Source organism: Varroa destructor, unplaced genomic scaffold (genome assembly GCF_002443255.2).
Source record: "Varroa destructor unplaced genomic scaffold, Vdes_3.0 BEIS01000007.1, whole genome shotgun sequence".
Taxonomy (NCBI): domain Eukaryota; kingdom Metazoa; phylum Arthropoda; class Arachnida; order Mesostigmata; family Varroidae; genus Varroa; species Varroa destructor.
In genome coordinates, this window is record NW_019211460.1 from 366,259 (window position 1) to 386,723 (window position 20,465).

The 20,465-nt window shown below is 43.1% G+C and overlaps 1 long non-coding RNA gene across 1 annotated transcript in view; it reads left to right on the plus strand.

Moving 5' to 3' along the window:
- The window catches only part of LOC147754163 (uncharacterized), a 57,126-nt gene extending 45,335 nt beyond the window's left edge, over positions 1 to 11,791 (plus strand). The window contains exons 3-4 of the long non-coding RNA XR_015318055.1: positions 7,610 to 7,736; positions 8,204 to 11,791. This is a non-coding gene — a long non-coding RNA (uncharacterized LOC147754163). The remainder of the gene's footprint in view (positions 1 to 7,609; positions 7,737 to 8,203) is intronic.
- Positions 11,792 to 20,465: the final 8,674 nt, after the last annotated feature.

Here is a 20,465-nt window from a genome sequence, read left to right on the forward strand (position 1 = left end):
TATATATATAGAAGCAATTCCGATCAGTTCAATTAGTTAGTAGTGGTGGGGTGACAGTGTTTTGGCCTTGAGGTGGACGCTAAAAGCCGACGACCGCCGGTGAAGGCTGTCATTTGGTCTTTGCCCCCAGCCATTGCAGTAATTTTATAGTAGTAGGTTAGTATATACAATGAGTAAAGCCGTCCATAGTCTAGCTCCGCCATCATAGCCCGGTCCAAAACAAGACACAAAGGAATAGCAGGCGCGTGGGAAAAAGCTAGTTAGCGGCTAGTTTGACGGGCGCGGGGTGGCAAACAGGCTAGCGGGTGGGTGTTGGTGGCCGCTGTTGCTTAGAAGTGCTAACTTCGTCATCCTTTATGGGATATAGTATACTTCTGCCGCTATGCATATTACATAAAGTGAGAGTCTGTGGAGAGAGAACGAGGGTGTTAAAATTTTTAAAGCAATTTACTGAGGTGAGTTGCGACACGGGATAGATGTATGTGTGTACACGCTGTGGACCTTTCTTCCATTTGATCTGGTGAGTGGCGATAGCTACTTAATCTGGATTATTGAACTTCTTGACAATGATGGTCGAGCCAATGTTAGTCATTTGACAATGTCAATCGGAGCTGGTGTGAGGTTCTAGACCCTGATGGGAAAAGTCGGTAAACATCACGGGACTAGATTATTTCTCGTATATTATAACCGATGGAAACCGCTGTAATTATCAAATCATAGATGTTTTAGCTAGCTGGCCGGGTAAACTGACTGCTGGGTAAACAAAGGAAAAAATACTACTGCGTAAATATCAGCGAAGAAACTTAATAATATAGCTAACTATACGTTTCACGTATATATGAGCTCGAGCGATTGAACTGACACCGTTTTCGATAAGTTGATCAGGATTTCACGAATACACTAATCCAAAATAGGTATGTATTACTAAAAGAAAGTTGCTTTCAAAGAGAATGTGGTTGCACACTAAGCTTACGGACATGTAATAATATCCTGGTTTGGCACCAAGCGTAAACGCACCCCGTTTCGTGGTAATAGCCAACCACGTGAAGTCATGCCTACCGGCAGCACTAGACCCACAACCCAAAACATCTATTTAAAGAAGAATGTAAACGGATTTGCAGCCATAACGGAAAACATCGCCTCGTCATCTGATGAGGTTTAAGCGAAGATTAGCGATTATCGAATCTCTTCACTCGTCATGAACAAAATCATAAACTTTTTTTTTGCCCAGAATTATCGATCTACGCTATCGCTAGTTATCACGGGGCTGCCGAAACATCCGAAAAAGATACCGTTGAACCCAATCGAAGAATTTTCATTAGAGTTTTTTTTTTATTACCAACGAAAGTTGTTACCGAAAACGTCACAAAAAGCCATTTATAATAACAATTTCGGATTTCCAAGGCGGAAATTAATTGCTGTTTTAGAGCGGGCAAGATCTATGCCAACTGCGTCGTCCAGATAAAGCTCGACGTAACGTTTTGCGCCTTCTAAACTTTTCGCCGGCTTTGAATCCTTGTGTCTCTATGATTTTTTATGATTATTACCTAAAAAATTTCATTTGCCCAAAATCGAAACAGATGGTGATTTGAGACGGCGAATAAATACGACCATCAGAAACAATGTGGTAGTCAGATGAAATATTTCTTTTTATTTACGTAGACCTTATGGACGATTCGAGACAAAAGTGCTACTTTAATTGCCGTACTTTATATATATATATATACATGTTAGAGACTGTGTAAAAGCTGAACTCATATGGCAACTTTCGCACTGGCCGCACGTCAGCATCATCGCGTACCGATTCACTGCTCAACGATAGACTCCATACTTGAGAAGTGACCATTCTCCGCCTTCAGCAGTTTGCGATTGCCAAAAAGTAGTGATAATCACTCGTCCTTTAATCTCACGTCATCCTTCTACGTAAAGCATTGAGCTAACGTGTAGCGTTATGTGACGTCCTATCTGTATAGTTACGAAACGTGCTTGCCCGTAACAATGCGGCCGCTATTAGAGAACAGTAGAAAGCAGACGTGCTTTCGACTACTGCCTGTTATATGGTCATTGACCTCGTTCGCGTCAGCGTCGCTTCAAGCCATCTCTACTGACGGCTCAGCTGCAATAATGGCGTTTACCCTCTGAGACGCACAAACAACATTGACACTGCCGGCAGCATTAACGCCAATGCCTCAGTTATTATAGGCACAGCAGCGGTATTAGAACTACTTGTCCTATCACGTAATTTCTCGTCACTGAACCTGTCTTCTCCCGTGCTGGCAATGAAGATACCGCGTCATTCACGTGCTCACACAAAAGAAGCTATATATATATTGGAACTGATGACACCCGAGCGGCAAACAGTGAGAGGAAACAGCTGGCTGATTGCTTTGAAAATATATAGATCATATAGATACAGCGATCCATTTCAGATTGCTATACTATATTGTACGTACATGCGGACAAGTGGCATGCATTTAAAGCTGCATCAGCTAATCGTTCCGTTGTGGCCGTTACGACGGCAGTATCATGGCAATTGCGACCGATTAACGAACGAACGAAACAACAGCTAAACAAAATGGTGTCATGACGACGACGGGCATACACGCCAGCTTCGACACCGGCATCATCGTTGACGTCGTCGTCGTCGTCGTCGTCGTCCACATCATCTTTGTAATCGCTCCTAGCAATATACCGCAGGCCACGTTCGTACGTACTTGAGTGTGTGTGTGTGTATATAGGTACTTGCAAATAAAAGCATGCTCTAGTCATCGAGACTGGCCTTGAACTAGGTTCAGGATTATTACGACGATTCTACTCGTCTCCAGGGGTAGTCTTAAGCATAAGGCGAACTAGAGATCAGTGGAGGCAACATCGCTTCATTGACTATATATCAACAACAATACCGCTGAGCCACTTGTCTCTAGCCGATCGCCCACGACACTCGTATTTAAACCTGATTTCTAAATACTCATTAAATGATTTGTTGTGTACGCGGCGGTTCTTCGAAATGTTCAGTTTAACCCCTATTCATTCGTCACGAACCTACAGACCGTTTACGCGTAGACAAAGCAACCAACGACGTTAGTTCGATTTCGCACTATGTTTGTTCGAGCTGGCTTACTTACGTACATATGTTAATAGCAATGGAATCCCATTGGGCCAACAAACTTTTGGGTTCGACCATCTGTCCGTGCGTCCATCCGACATTACGCCCACGCATCGCCATCATGTCTGTCCTGAAAAAGGTTACTGCTTTGACATCAAGGGTACAAAGCTGCGTTATCATCTTATAAATGTGATGTACTTCGCATGTACATAGAAGAAGGACAAAAACCAAGGTGCTAGGTTTTAAGTCCTGAAGACTCCTTTATACAACTGCAGTATAAACACCGTTATATGGAAGAGTGATAACGTCAGTAATTAATCTCGATTGAGGCGTAATAACTAAAACATAGAAAAAAAAATCCTAGCGTAAACTAATCATGAGAGAGCTCAGTGAACTGATGGTGCCAGATTTAAAATAAAAGCTTTATTTCAATTTGACACTCGGACTAAGGTGCTCTATTTTAAATACATACGTGGTTAGGCAGATCCTTAATTAAGTGGTTTAGCTCAGGCCATAGGTAACGACATTATCTTTGCGCTTTCCTGCTCTCCATAGCGTTGATCTCACAGGAAGCTTGTACCCAGATTATTCAGACATTCTCATGTTTACATGGCATTCTTACTTGTAAAAGAACATCGTAGAATACTTGCAAGTATTTTTCTATATACTGATCTACTGAAATCTGAGCGCTAGGTATTTTGTTATTCCGACGCTTGTATAAACGTTGTTGTCCCAGTTTCGGTATTTTCGGTCATATCGAAATCGATAGGAAATTTCAACGTACATAAACAGTAAGCAACTATTCTGCAATCAGTAAATGCATATGATATAACCATGTTAAAACTGTTAACTAACTGTATACTTAAAAAACAGGCATATCCACGGCCAAGCTTCGGACAAAATCAAAAAGTATGGACAACTAGGACAGAACATACAAGACCATGCCGATAGTCATCTTTCTCAAAGAAGATTCTAAGCCTTCATCTTCTATATCAGGTGTCATTCGTATTACTGCTGTGCACACGTGCTATGGTGTAACTTAACATACCTTACGATATATTGTAACTCGGAAATCATGTCTTTGTAGGACCCACCTCGTATAACTGTGGAGTGCCATATTTATGACCACTACAGTTCATCAGTGTCATCTCTTTATAATTCCCTATATTCGCTAGTGTCGTAATAATCATCATTATGATCTGTTTTGTGCACTGTGCATCTTCATCTATAGTAATTGCGCACCGGGCGCGGATACCCAGTCAGCAAACACACACAGGTACTGAGACAGACTGCAATGGATGTCGTCAATGAGAGCTTTAGCAGTAGCAGCGGTGCATGCAGGCGATGGTGCGAAAGAAAAAAAAAAGGCGTACGTACTGCCATAGTAGCAGCGGTAGCGTTCTTGTTGTTGTTGTTGTTGGTAGCGACAATCCAGCGACAGTGGTCCCGGCGCCATGTTTTCGTTGTACTGCCGACGCTGGAGGTTCATCGAACTGTCGAGGGTCGTTCAGGGTTGCTCCTCCCGGCTGGTTCATTGCCTAAGTCAATCACCCCGAAGCCGCCCGACGACTTCAGCAACGACCACAGCAGCGGCGACGAAGGCAGATTTCCAGTAAGCTGCTGTTAATACTGGAGACTCGATCCTGTTATGGCCACTGGCTTTGCCAAGAGACGGTACGAACACACATGCATACACGTGTACTAAGCTGATGGTGATGCTGTTACCGGCGCTGTTGCTGTGCTAGTACAATTTGTTTGCTAACTGGCGCTTTGGTTGACGTGTGGACGGCCCCGGAGCTGAAGCAGCGGCACCAGCAGCTCTCCGTGTGTATCCTTGAAGCGCTTTCGCCCGGAGGAAGATGGGGTGGGAGGCGAATGCCTTGAGCCGCTTCACTGCGCCGGGGTCGTTGGGCCCTAATAGCCTATGCTATGCTTTTGTGTTCTGCTGTGCACCATGCTACTGTGCTGGTGCTCTTGCTGTTAACAGTTGTGACGCCGGTGATGATGCCGGGGTTGATGGGGTTGATGCTGAGCGCCGTGATCCAATGGAGAAAAAAGGATGATGAACTGCCACTGAACGGCCAGTGGCCCCCGTCTAAACCCGTGAATAGCAGTGAACCATGAATCGAAATGCACTAAAAGATGATGTTTTAGTCTATGATTAGCTTTATTTAGCATCAGGCTATTTGATGAAGAACTGATGGCAGCCATTTATGTTTCCTCGTTAGAGATAGTTTCAAGCCAACAATGCCATTGACGCAGCTAGGCTTGCAAGGGTCCGGAACGCCTTGTCACTCATTTCGATGTGTTGTACTCCATAGCCGAGATGTCTTTACCTCTGATAACTACGATTGGACACAAGGCTAGTCGAGGTCAGATGCAGCATCGCTGCCTTTTATCTTTTCACCTAATTTGATGATTTTGCTAAGCTTTTCCGTAAACTTAGCCTGATTTCTGAATATCTTCTTGGTGCAGCAGAGATTGCTGCCAATAATCGATTCGGTATTCTAAGTTATATAAACCATAGCCATTTGTCTACCAGCCAATTTTCTTCTTTCATATTGATATGTCTTCGACTTCTAGTTGAGGGTCAATGTCCGGCCAGCGGACAGTTTCATCATATCGTCGCCCTACCATTTGACCAGTTGTACATACCATGGGTAGCGTCGGCGAGTAACGATCGCAAAGTAACGCCTCACAATACTTGTAGCAGTGGTAACGCCAGAGAATCATAGGTAATTGAAAACTCTATACGCAGCATGGGTTCTCAGTAACTATGAAAAAAAATGTCGGAGTCTGCTCGGCTTCGTAGCTCACTATCGTGTCAACGTAGTCCATGAAGGATAAGCTAGCTCCGTTCGATCTATATGACCTTCACGTGTATGCCACTAAGCTTATTTTGATTCTGCAAATACTTCTAGTCTCGAACGAAGTTCTAGCAGTGATCAACTCTAATGTTATAGCCATGATCTTCATTGAATTGGCCAAATCGATCACCGTATAGTTAGTACAAGTCGTCCATTGGCCTGTCTTAGTTTTTAGGACGAACATTTTTCGTAAGAACTATGCTAACTAGCAGCCTATCGGTGAAAGCAACATCTTTTTTAACAGTAAAATGCATAAGCCTGTCTAGTATGACAAGTAACCGAAAGCATCTCTTGGCCGTCCGTGTTTAGTAGTTCAAAAAGGGTATTTTTACTATCACGAACACAGATAGTAATGTTTATTGCATTAACTACTAATAGTTTTGTATATAGATGTGCAGCTTAACAAGGCAGAAGCACCTGGAACAGGAACAAGCCTTTGTTTCGGCCAACGGAACCTATTCTTACTCTAAATGTCTGTGTCCAGCTAGGATAACTATACGCGAAATTTTTTCGCGCCCGTCCTTTCGCAGTCCTATATATATATAACACAAAGCACGTAACCTTAGTTTGCATTAAGGACAAGAGTTCCTTTATTTGCCTTTATCTGCGAACATTTTGAAAGTAGGCCCATCAGAGATTGAGAAAGAAATAGTTAGCCGAAAAAATTCAAGCGCCCTTCAGACAGGAGCGCGTTGTCTTTCGTACGAGAGCTGCGACAGTGAGTGAAGCGTTGTCATAGTGATATATTCATTGTGTTACATTATAACAAGAGTATACGTAAGATGTAACAATGTTTCCGAATCGTCGTGTTGTAGAGGCACCGCTTACGATTAACGATTGGCAGATGAAGAACACGGTAGCTCAATGAGAAACCGCTATCCAGTATTGTTTTATTTGGCCCACTTTGTATCACGGTGTAAATACGCATAGATTTTAGATATATATGTTCTTATTATTACTACCATCATTCAAATGTAGTTAGGTAATATCGAAGTTAATTTCTGACTTACAGATCTTGAACTTATGTTGTTGATGTGACCCTTGCGTTCGTTTAATTTCCCAGAATAGTAGCGTTCCTGAGTGTCGCCCGATAGCTAATTTCCCCGCTTTTGTAACAGATTGTGCTACAGTAGAAGATTACGAGGAAAACGGTATTGCCCTCTAGAGTTACGTCTCTATAGGTAATAAGACATTCAAAATTGAAAGAATATTAAATTCAGTACATGTCTGTTGAAGGCCCTATGTGGGACTGAATAGTAGGCTGAGTCAACGAACGAACGGGTACGTATCGATCAAGAACTAACACGTGAAAACGTAGTCGAAACCACTAAATACCGTTTTCGTATTGTAGACGCTAAGCGAAGTAAGCAATAACGAAAACACACCGAAATTGTGACAATACGATATCGGCTACGACTTCATTGGACGCTGCCGTGTTTTTTATATAGTGTTCCGTTTGCGAAACATGCAGATCAATGAAGAACGTGCACGTAGCCTAAAAACACAAACCTAGTGTTATTTTATTGTATATCACTTCCTAGGAGCCTAATTGAGCTGACGTGAGAAACAAAAATAATAGCAAAAAATATAGCTAATTGATACTATCAGTCGTTGTTCGAATCGGATCTTCTTTCAGCGGTCGCACGACGTTAAAACTTACGTTCTAATACTTCGTCGTTCTCTGCCCGCGGTCACCTGAAGAGAGAAGAGATCAACTTAAGAGCGAAACCTTTAGGAAGCAGGTTACAAGTGAAAACATACATGTAAGCTTATGAAAGTGTTCCTTTAAGGTCTACTAAATTTTATCGCATTCTTTCTTCTATATGTATATCTGCACGCGCGTACATCATCTGTCTGATGATTCGAAGGCATGATGGAGAAGCATCCACGCATCAGGGTCAGAGTTGTTTTTTATATTTGTACACCGCATATAAATAGAGAACTTGTAACGAAATGTTTCATATTTAGGCCCAAGACGAATCGTTCGTTGATATAGTGTAAACAATCACAGTACTACCGATATTGTTGCATGTTTTTGTTGTAGAAACGGAAAAAATGTCGTAGCTGGATTATCACGGGTACGGGCTTTGCCCTTGGCTTCAAACAGCATCGCTGTATTGTGACCCACAATGTTATAACTACCCAGTTATCGCGCATACATCTATAAATCTGTCTATATATTAACAGTAACCTTGTAGCAGATAGCTAACATTCACCGCTCCTGAAACAGCTCTATATGTTTAGGTTGCAACTTACGCTCGCTGGATCAATCGCTTGGATGCCCCAATCTCATCGGGCGACCAAGGCAAGGAAGCAACCCAAACGCCAGTCCCGTCAGGATAGCCTCACATAAGCAGGACTCAGAGCAACCCCTGGTACTGGTTTCCCAAGCAAAACTGTGCCGCTGCTGCTGCAGTTAAGGCTGCGTAAATTGACCGCGTGCGCTTAACACTAGATACTTCATATATTCAGGATGAAATGAAGATAGTATCTTCATTTCATCCTGAATCTGTTCAATTTGATTGCTGTTGCTGTCGGTACTTCAACAGCAGCGACTTGCAATGATATCAGTGGCATTGTATGTGCGTGCATGTGCATATTAGTGTGTGTCGGTGAGTCGTGTTCGACGATCCTGTGCGGGCGCTCCGCGAACTTGAACAAACTGATTCAGTCTTAATACTTTTACTACCACTCCGGTCGTGCTAGTGCTTTCACTGCTACTGCTTGCTACCCCTATTACTGCTGTTGTACTTTGTCGGCGACTTGGGGATAGCGACGACGGCCTATGCCAGCTAACTACTATTCAGCTGCAAGCAGACGCGCTCGTTACGTCAACGTGTGCGGTAACTGCAGCATCAGCACCAGCATTCATAGCGCTGCTGCTGATATTGCTGCGAATAAATGCTGTTGCTGAGTTTGTCTGTCTGTTAGTAACACTCTGTCAATGCCAGCCGGATCTGCTGCCGGCACTGCTGTTTTGCTAGCAGCAGCAGCAGCAGCAGCGGCTGTAGCAGCATGCTAGCACTATTCGAACTGAATGCCAGTATCTGCGCGCGCCCTTGGAAGTTCGTCGACCATCAATGACCGACGACGCCCGGTGTCAAGGCCCTGAAAGAAGCAGCGCGACTTCGGCTATCAACCCCAGGGTTGCAGTCGTGGCCCGTCCATGGTCGAACCAGGAGCTCGATGAGGGTTCGACGCCCGACTTGCTTCCTCGTTCATTTGGGACTACTCTGTCAGCCGCCATCGTCAGAAGCGGCGGCCGGTTCTTCACTTCGGGAGGCCCTCGTGCTCCTGCACACCACTACTACTTCGTTTTCTTTTTGTTCAACCTCGCCACCGCCGCTACTGCCGTCAACTTCGATGACTTCGTCGTTGTCATTTTCCCTTCCAAAAGTCCCGTCCTCCGCCCCCTTGAACAGCAGCAGCGTCCGTGCCTTGCTAGACCGCGTTAGCAGTCCCGGCGATGCCGATCATCGTGGTGGCCGTGGTGATGGCGCCGCGTGGTTACCTTGCGATGCGTGCATTCAGTTCATTCTAAACCGTTCAACACTCCGGGTTCAACGTCCGCCAAGAACGTGGGGTCAACGAGCATCACGGTCTTGGTGGTAGCCTTTCAGCCTTCGGATTGCTGCCACTATTAGTCAGCGAGCGTATTACGGCCGTGTGGTGCGCTTGTGCAGCTCGAGCTATCTTTACTAGTTATAGTCGTAGTAGTCCAGGTAACATCGCGTCGGGTTGGCGTCATCCGTGGGTTTTCGCGCACACACATCGTCCGAAAATAGCCCTAAGTGATCGATGTTTCGCCTCTCTTTCTTTCGCATCTGGCTTCTCTCAACAGACTCTCGACGTGTGATCTGCCGGTTCACGCAGTCTCCGCACGCCGTCAATGCTACACCGCATTGACGGCTCCGCCATCGGCAGCACCAGCAGCAGCAAGGACAGCCACAATAGACAAGTAATTGTAGCTATTCAATGACGGACTGACCGGCTAACTTACGCATTGTCGCTTGCTTGCTTGTTCGGTCCGATGAAGGAATGAACGAACGGATGGAGCGCTGCTGCTGGTATCTTTCTTTTTGTCCGTCATCGCTGTGTTCGTCGCCTCTTCTGCTATTTTTCCAAAAAGCAAACTGGGTCAGCTGACGCGTAGCCTTGGAGACAGGGTTACTGTTGCTGTAGATATGGCCGCTGCTACCGGCCGTGATTGTGGTAGTAGTAACAGCCGTTGCGACCACGGCGGCGTAGAAGCGCCTCGCAGCTGCCCTCGCGTCGTGCATTGAACTACTACTAATAGTACTGCTACTAACAAAGAACAACAACAAAGGCAGAAGTAGTAGCAATGACGACGACCTCAACGGGGTCGATGGCCGCCTTCTGTGTGCGCTTTCGTTGTGTCGGCTTTCGCCGCAGCCGTCGCGCGGACAGCCACTGCCACTGCCCTCATCGTATAGCGAATAGGGTCGAGACACGGCGCTGTTGTTGTTACTGTTGTCGTCAGTGATACGCGGCCCTACAATCGTCAGCTTGGACGCAATAGAAGTCTATCTACTTCTAGTTGCTTTTTCGCTCCCACACGACTGATTTTCCGCGACCATGAATTAACGACGAACACGCTGAAGTCAGCTAACGTTGCGCACACAGAGCGTCAAAACATACTGGATACTATTATTCAGACTGGGGCAGCGCTGAGAACAACTTTAACCAGGGCCAGCAAGTGATTGCGATTGATTAAGGCGTGATCTTACAATGAACGCCGCTACCGATGGCATTACTCCCACCGTCGACCCTTCTATATCTATCGCCTGTATCGCCGGCTATTTCTTCTCCGTCCGAAACATTACGTCTAGAGGGTACCGCTGGTGAATTCGATGATGCCCAATGACAAAATTCGAGAGAAACAACCAGCCTAGAAGAAAACTGAATTGCTGTTGACTATGATGAACGGAAGTCGGACCATATGACAGCCCCACTTGCTGTCGGCTTGAATATATCGACGGATTTGAGCAGCTGTCTTTGCAGAAAGAATTACCTGATACGGACGTCACAGCTTTCTCTGAAGTAAACCAATCATGTATCGCTAACGTGTGGAGGCTGTAGCGAAGACTAACCAACAAAAAAGCTGACGAGTCACAGAGGAGGACGTACGCAATCGAAGTTTCATGTACCGTTTGCTTACTTAGGTTCCGGACTTCGAAGAATGGATCCAATAGGACCAACAAGTAGGCCAGCCTTAGCTCATTTAGCCTATCTTCGCCTAGATTTTATATTTCGTTTTACGCAAAAAAAAAAATAGATTTTGTAGTTTTGTCTAGAGCCTGCCTCAGAGCAGAGGGGGGTGCCTTTGCTGGCTGCCGTGGTATTTATGTAGATAATTTAATTATTTCTTCTCTACGATACATCTCGAAAGTATATTCTTGTGATACGCAATACACGGTATTTAGTTTCGATGGCCGGTCATTGTCTAGGAAGTTTGTCAACCTTGTCGAGGTAAATGCTGATCGACGGGGCTGCCCCGTTACCAGAAAAAGCATATCAGAATATCCAATATAAAAAAATAACAACGCCTTACTGGCGCTCTTGCTCTAGTCTGTCTGTGAATCGACCTTGTACATTTGTACAAGTACATATACCGAGGGACGCAGAAGCTTTCATGTTAGCTTCACTGACCGTCTAAAAGACGCATAGCATGTATCTATACGAGGTAGTAGTTTCATTTGCATTGGAATAAGTGAAGCATGTGCTTATGGAAACATGATTTGTGCGTGTTCTATACGAAACTAATGAAATTCTGTTATAATAAATCGTGTTTAAACAATTCAACGTGTTTATAAGTATCTAAAGATACGTTATTTAATAGAAACTGTTGTTGTATTGTTAACCACAGATATCTCTAAGTTGCCGTAATATATTCTAATACGTAGTAAGTTGCTTATGTTAGCGATGTACAGCGCGTTAAGGTTGGCTGATCAAAAGACCAATCAAGACATATTCGGTACATCTGTTTGTTTTTCGCCACATATACATTATACACATGTTATGGCGTCGTCAGCTGCAGAAACAATGAGTAGGTGAGTTCCTTGTGATTTTCCAGCCGATAACTTAAACTGCAACATGTCAAATGCCCTTCATTTCTGCATCGAAACGCTGAACTTACGAAGAGTTTAGGGATAACGATGATGATGATGGATTCAATTCATGTAGAGTGTCTGATAGTTTGGGCAGTAAAAAAAAAAACTACGTTCGATTGACACTTCTAGTCCGATAGACAGAGCTTTGCATGTTGCGGCTCGTAGGGATACTGTGAGAAGATTAGTTCTACAACGACATACGAAAAATGTTTAAATACAAATGGGATAGTTATTGAAAAAAGAAAAACAAAAAAAAAAAAGACAAGTATTCGAAGTTGACTGCAACAGGAGATAAATAAAACGAACGACATATGTTCATATGGAGTTTAACTTACGACATAGATGTATAGATTATTATTAAATTGTAATATGTCGGGCGTAACTGTGACAAAACTTCTATTATAAACGATCGCTTACAGGTGAGCTAACATACTACAAACGAACGGATGGAGTTCGTCACACATTTGATAAGAAAGATGAAGAATTACAGGTCTTTAAACATAGGATTTTGAATGGCCGATCCTCAGAAAACACCGGTTCGTGTACGTACCTCACCCTCAAAAAGGCGCTCATAGCCCTCTTTAAACAGAATCGTACAGTACATACAATCTCAGAATTTCTCTTTCGTCTTTTTGAAGTATGAGTGGACGTATAGATGCAATTTCATACCGCGAAAGCCCCTTTACGTATCCAGACAGGTGATCGTCGATTAGCAGACAATAATTGATAGTAATGATAATACTGTGATACGTAACGAATTTTCATACTAATCTTGTCTCTCTAGCTACTGTCATCGCTTAGATTGTGGCTTAAATCAATTTTGATCAAAACCCAATAGATATCCACTGAGAAAACGCAGAGGAAGCCCGCATTCTACTGATAGGGTCGACACTTTCTATCTGAGCTTACATTTCATTTATGTGGTGTCACTTCCATATAACGGTAGTGATTTACGAAAGTTCACCCTTTAGAAAGAAAGGTCCGTTCAAGGCCACCATTCGAACTGGTCCAAAACAGAGAAGCTTGGTCCACCCAGAAGTAGGGCGTCGTCGTGCAATTGTTTCAGTGAAGAATCCACGACCCAATAACAGTTCTTACTACCAAAATGCCGCCTCGCTTGAAACGTTATGAGCCTTTACAGGCCTACTTTTTAAGTCTCTATATGGTTCAGTTATTAACCGCAGGCCTATTATCGTGACATCTCGTGAGATTATGCTAAATGATAGTAATACAATTCTGACTATTTCAATAGCTACAGGTAACGGCGGCAAAATTCAATCACGGTAAATAAAGAAAGTGAGGATTCCGCAACAGCAAAGCAATCGATCAATCGACTGAGAGACAAAATATAACCAAGCTATAGCTTATCCGTATACTAGAACGTGTTTTTTTTTTTTTAAGTTTGTTTCGATATTCGATGACATCTTATAAACCACATTATGCTTATAATCAGTCAGAATAAATGATGGAAAATCCCTTTAGCGATCCGAGTATCGATTCACCTGATGCAAGATTGTCAAATGTACGACAATGTGCTTCCTGTATCTTCAAAGATCTTGCAAGACCGCTTCAAATTAAAAACTCATTATTATCAGGATGAATATAATTCAGTAAGATCTTTCGGTGTTCACCAATGACGCTCGTTCGTTTACATGTCACGATTGGGACGTTAGAGATTGCAAGATTGAAAGTTTCCGTTGACTATGAACAGGTACGATAACATAGTATCGCATGTTGGGCAACGGTGCCGTTCTAACGACATTCTAAAAGTGTCGAAGAAGTCCTTCAAGCCTAAATTAGGTAGTCAACCAAACTCGTGTGGAGGGCAGTTAAGCGATGTTAAGAGATACAATCAACGCATAGATAGAGGCAAAACTATAACGCTCAATGCTTACAAACGCTGTCTCGGTATTTTAGCCGTTCCCGATGAGATTATATTATCATATTAATACTAAACGATGAATAAGGAATAGCATTTAAATATACATGTGGACCTTCTTCTGGACCATAGTAAACAGCAGGCTGTCGACACTCTAAGCCAAACGGCGCTAAATTTTCCTAATATAATCTACTACGACGTTAGCCTCGTTGAATTGCCTCCATCCACAACCAGTCGGGTTCCTCGGTGTTATGTATGTGTATGTTATGAGGTTTCAGGTATTGCCAAATTGACCACGTCCGAACCTCACATCCAGTTACCTATCTGACTTTGGTTACGGTGCAAAATATTCTATAGTTCGATAACAGCAATCGCGGGCAGAAAATATCATCATAGATGCATCCTCGCTGAGCGTGCGAGGTGTCGAGAGACCATGGAACGTCTCGCGCGACAGACGCCTACTGCACACGTCATACTGATGACTTGACAGATTTAGTCGATTCCTTATATTTCGTTATTTCTGCTTGTTATACTGTCTAAAGTGGCTATACTATATAATCGAGTGGGTCAACAATGGTAACCGCCAATGTCAACTAAAACTTGTCTACTAGTCCAAGAGGTTCTGGCAGAATATTGTAAATAGACGGATGCGTGAAACGCTAACAAGATTTAAAGACTACTTGACGTACCCATTAGGCTAGACAAAGTCGACGTATTTACAATATCTCGTGAACGCATGCATATACATGTACGCTGCTAACTCGAAGGCTATAGCCTACTAAACAGTATTGACCACAAAAAAAAGTTTCTATAGCTTAGAAATGTACTCGCTATTGTCTCTGCCCTGCCCTGGAGTTTATTTCACATTTATCTATCGTAGATCGGCATTAAGACGCATGTAGTAGACACGTTGCCGTTTCGTCGCCGCATTCACTGGCACGCTATTAGCATCATCGACCTGAATCCGTACTTTATAGGTTTCGTTTTAGGAAAAAATCATTCGATAACTTGTGCTACTTAGATACGGTTGTTAGTCATCGTCACGACCTTGACTTATCGTCATCACAGCAAATTCTATATATATATATATATATTTTTTTTTTTTTTTACTATTGTGCAATCCGAACGGCAACAATAGTAACAGTAAATTTGAATCTACCTTTGCTCCATGACATACACACACACATTTTAGTCTATGACTCGGTTTTAGGTTATAGCCAATATTTAGTCTCACATCGCGCTAGCAGACGCCGATCATGTTCGACCTATTATCACACTGCTTTATTTATGCGAGGTTTCATTTGAATTTACCATTTCCAGGCAGCAACACTGATCGATGTGTACTGGGTACGAAGTAAATTTGCAGCTCTGTACAAGTTTGCAATTAGCAGTAAATTAAAGAGCTTGAAAATATATAGCTTACGATCGGTGTCACTAACGCTGATGCAGTTGTCCTTCCGAAACGGATATCATCTTCAGTCGAACATTTTCTATCGTCAAAGTAATCCTAAATAACAAAGGGCTCCCTATACACACGTGATACTATCGTGGAAACAGCACTTTTTTTTCAAGCATTTAGTTATGATTTTATCGACCACGTTGGAAGGAACGGACGATTTCGGCTTTTTATTTCCACAGAAACGATCAGCACAAAGTGGGTTGCCGTTTTCTTCGGACAGGAACGAAGGTGGTTTAAGGGGGGACGTATGTTGGAACATCTACAAGAGAATTGAAACGAAATTCAATATTTCCATAGAGCGAAAGTACAGGAAGCACTTATAGTTAAGCTTATAGAATGAAAATAATGTCACCAGTTTTGAATACATGAAAATTAACCTGCCCGTGCGATGCAGCACACCCCAAATGCTATCATCGAGACTCGAGCATTTTGTGATTTTATTGTTCCACAAGAATCGAATCGTTCAGAGGATCACATGCCATCAGCTCCAAAGTAACAGTGGACGTGGTGGCTTCCGAGAACGTTTGTCTTCCTCCAGGTCTAGAGAAGACATTCTACAACAATGTATAAATGCTCGGAGCTTGTAACGTAATACGGCGCTTCGACATATCTATGCAGCGAACAGCAACAGTGGCGCAAATCGGACATCAAAGCTACGTGTGGACTACTGCCACGGTCACCCGCGTACCCGAAGAACAACGATTGCCTGAAGACCGGAGGGCCCTCTCTAAGTGATCCCGACGGCTCCATTTCGCACGTGAGAACATTTCTTAGTGCAAATAGGACGACAGTCAATTGATAAAGTAATTTATATTTTAATCCTCATGGAACTAAGTGTCCCAGCATAGGTTGAAGGCAATTGGAGAACACTGGCGACACGAAATGTGTTACATTAATAAATAGATTAATGACTGTCGTTCGCCATTGGGTTACCTGACGTTTGACAGTCGTGGTGCGCGAAGCCGGCGTAAGACCCCATTGTCGACACCTTGGGCAAACATACGGTGAGATAGATTATCAGCGAAAATTAATCTCGATGAAGAAAAGAAAGAGGACATCGCAATGTAAGTTAGTGTGGTCAAAGTCGTCGTCGGCAGCATACTTGATATTGTCATAATGGCATATGATAGCCGTCGTAAACAAGAGTGTAGTAGTCTAACGCTAACTCGAGTCTAACGCTACTTTAGCTAAGAAGCGAAGATTACTATTTGTTATCAATATATGACGCAATTAGAAAAAAAAAACAATTGTTTATCCATAGCTGATACTGAAACCAAATGTTTCGAGTTACAAGTGTGGCACCGTTGTTAGGCGTTCCCTTGAACGGACGCATAGCTGGTAATGGTAACATCAAAACTAAAATCAAGCAAATACACCGCCAATCCACAATTTTTTTCTAGATAAATTCAAACTCGGCCAAAAGTCATCATCCTTCTTCCTCTTCGGTTCTTTTTGCTTGCCCCTGTTCGTTTTTAATTTTGCAGGCCTGCATAGCCTTGCTAGAATAGCTGTGCGCTTGATTGCAAAAATGTACTACAATGGCAGGTTATGTCTGTACTAATTAACTCGCACGCATTCCTGGCAATGAAACCCGTACCGAGTATTACATCGGTGTTAAATATTAAACAATAGAGTATCAGAATTGGAATAGGATGACTATGCTTACATTCCAATAGGCCTCCTCTTGTACATCCACCTGACCGTGTGTAGGATCCACTTCGAAGTTAAAATTTACTCGATAAAGACAATGTCGGCAGACGAAGCTAATTCAGTGCAGCTAGAAATCCAGGCGCGCGGCTGGTCGAATATTTATTTCAGCCACTTTTATGATTTGGAATAGCGGTATGGACTCAAGTATACTTGGGTGGCTTGTTTGGTGTCAGGAACGAAAGACGTGTGCTATTAAAAGGTCACACAATGGTCCTTTTAGTAGGGCAAAGTTAGCAAGCACGAAGTAGAGCAATCACCATGCACGGTTACGCCTGAACTTCAGGACATTGTTCACCTTTGTTTTGGTATGGCAAAAGATTGTTGACACATGTGACTAGCGCAAAAGAGCCGTCGTAGTCTTATCATTAGTTTACTAACATGCGGCTCTCGATCTTATCGAAACTACGTATTGAAATGCTTTAACAAAGCAATTTCAAATCGCTTCTTCGAATTCTATTCGTGTTGGGTCATATTCTGTAATCAGTACGTGTTCCATCTTGCAGGCGCCTTCCATGTTCTTGTGACGCACTCAGGTAAACACTAAAAAAAAATTGCCCATGAACGTCTGTGATGCTCGCGTCCATATCATGGGTCAGCCATAGGAGCGTCAAATGCTGCTATATTAAGTCCTGTTTAAAATAGCAGGAGACGTCTCTTCGCTTTTGTTATTGATGGGTTGCTTCGTGCACGTAATCCAGACCGTATCCGCTTCGCAACGAACTGGTAGGTTTTTACAAAAGACGACAGTGCTAAGCGTAACCACGACAGCGCAGAAACAGCATTCGGTTAGGAATAATGGTAAGCTGCCTTCTGCCTTACGAGATCCACAGTAAGCAGAGATCAAGGTCTAAAAATAGATGCAGGTGACACTTGAAAGCCTACTTAAGAAAGCCTACTTAACACAACAAATTTTAGCACTTAGGTTTTTCGACCATTGTCAGTTGATAGCCGATCGATGGGCATGGAGCCTTTAGGTAGAGGCCGTCTAAAAAGGGCTTCCCAATATGATCATACCTTTCGAATTATCCTACAGAAACAAACAGCAATAATCTAGTCCAGATGGTAGCTAACCATTTATCGATAAGCATATATTTCAAATCCCGGCATTGAACTCAGGAATCAGTTAGTGATACTTTATTAGCTTTTCTATGTCGCAATCGATAGTTTTATGAAATTATGCTGATGTATCCAAACCAGCATCTACAGATTCTGTGCAACAAGAATACTATCATTTTCAATGCTGAAAGGAAAAGTGCTTCCATCAATAAAAGCTATAGAAAATTTTACGAATCAAACACTTTGTAAAAATCCGCCATAAACATATGTATCCTTTCTAGGTGTTGTTTATTGTTTTTGATTCACCTTCATCCTTCATTGATTGTTTCACCTTCATCCTAAATAGAAAACGATTTCTCCTTTCTACTTTTTGACTCCAGCAGTAGAAGCCATTTAGCGTCGCGCTAGCGTCCTCTTTAGCGTCTATCGGCCCCATTCCCGATTGAGAGGCGGTCGCGCAGATTCGGGTCGGCCATTCACCCGAAGTGACGCGGTTGAGGCTGCTGATGACATCGAGGCCGTCGCGCTCGCGTGTACACCGATACCGGGCCAAGGCAGGTCGTCGTCCTCGACAAAAAGCGTAGAGTTTCGTTGTCAAACGATATGAAACGCTATAGTTTCACTATGGCGCTCTAACCTAAATACGACCTCAATGTAGGGAGCTGCCGGTGGTTGCCGTTTAATCGTGGTGGAATGTCACTAAGTAACTTGTCTTGTGTTTCCTTTAAAATCAACTCCATCACTTAACACTCACATAGGCGTCATGGAATATTATAGAAGTGAAAAAATGCCTAGGACCCTTACTAACCAACAATAAAATTAGACGGACCTAACAAGAAGCCACAATCTACGAAGGACCAACTGGCAAGATAACCCCATTTTAGTTTTCGCTCGGCAAGGCTTCCTGTTGTGGAGCTTATACCATTCCGGTTCTTGTGAACTCCGCTGAAGTTCTTGACGAAAAGCCTCATCGTATTTTTGTTGGGCGAGCATAACAGAACCTACCCTATGAGGCAATAAAACACTACTTCCACGTATAGGCTAAGCCTAGGAGACTAAAATGGTTCGTTTCTTCTTCGCGCCCTAAACTTCATTCAGGAAATCTGCACTATGTGCACAACGTATCTTCCCAGCCCATCCCACCGCTGTAGTCTTCGGTCATGTGCATTCGCTTGATGACCCCAACCCAGCTAAACCTGCAGAGTTTGCAACATAGAGTTAGCGCAGCACCTCGCAAGCGCTCGGAGGAAGTCATCAAAACTGTTCACTCACCTTTTGAGAGTTTAGTGCATTTCTGACATGAAATAGGATTCAACTACCTAACATCGATAGTGAACGTCATGCCCAAAGAACAGCTCTCGACCAACCGAAGACACCCGAACAATCGGGAAGGATCAGCTGAAGTCACCTCAGAAACCCGCACGGTACAGGTATTGAAAATGCATTTTCTAGAAGGAGAGAAATAGATGGACATATCGTCCTTCTGATGCATATAGATTTTTCAAGGCTCAATCGTTCAGTAGTTAAGTAGTTTAGATGAAAAATTTAATGTATAACAGCAGTTAAATTTGAGATTGGCAAGTCAAATATCTAATTCTTTGAGTGTAAATAGGTACGAAGTTCTCACGTAAACAGGAAAACTCATTGAGCCATAGGCGTGCGCTGTTGAATAAGATTGCGGACGGCTTCATAGTTAGGTTTCCCAAGGCCTCATTTTTTGATGTGTCTTGGCCTCTTCTCCCGACCTGAACCAATTGAGCTGAGCTGAGCTGAGCAACACCGACGGATGTCCAATTGTGGAAAAGCTTCCTATGAGCAACTGATCACTCTTGTGGTTTGCTTTATTTTTTTTTCGCTTCCTGGTGACAGCGGCATAACCATGCGGTGAAATGGAAAACGGCCGGGCGATATTAGGCACACATAACTAAGAAAATTAAGGAATCAGAAGGTTGCTGTCAGATTTGTTAGAAACAGTATTGAGCAGCCAGAAGCATTCCCGCTACTACCGACGCGCTGCTCGATTACGGAACATTCTCTATAAAAAAAATGCAAATAAACTTGAGTTATATTTATTAAGTCGAACATAAGAGGCGTATACAATATGAATAAACCATTGGACTAAGCGACTACGAGACGTAGCTCGTACGATTTCTATGCTAAAGCTGTTATAACTGGCTTTTGCAGTTATCAAGTTCTATGTTATCTGGTTACAATTTCCATTAACGACAATGTTTTCTTAACCGTGCAATCAATTTTA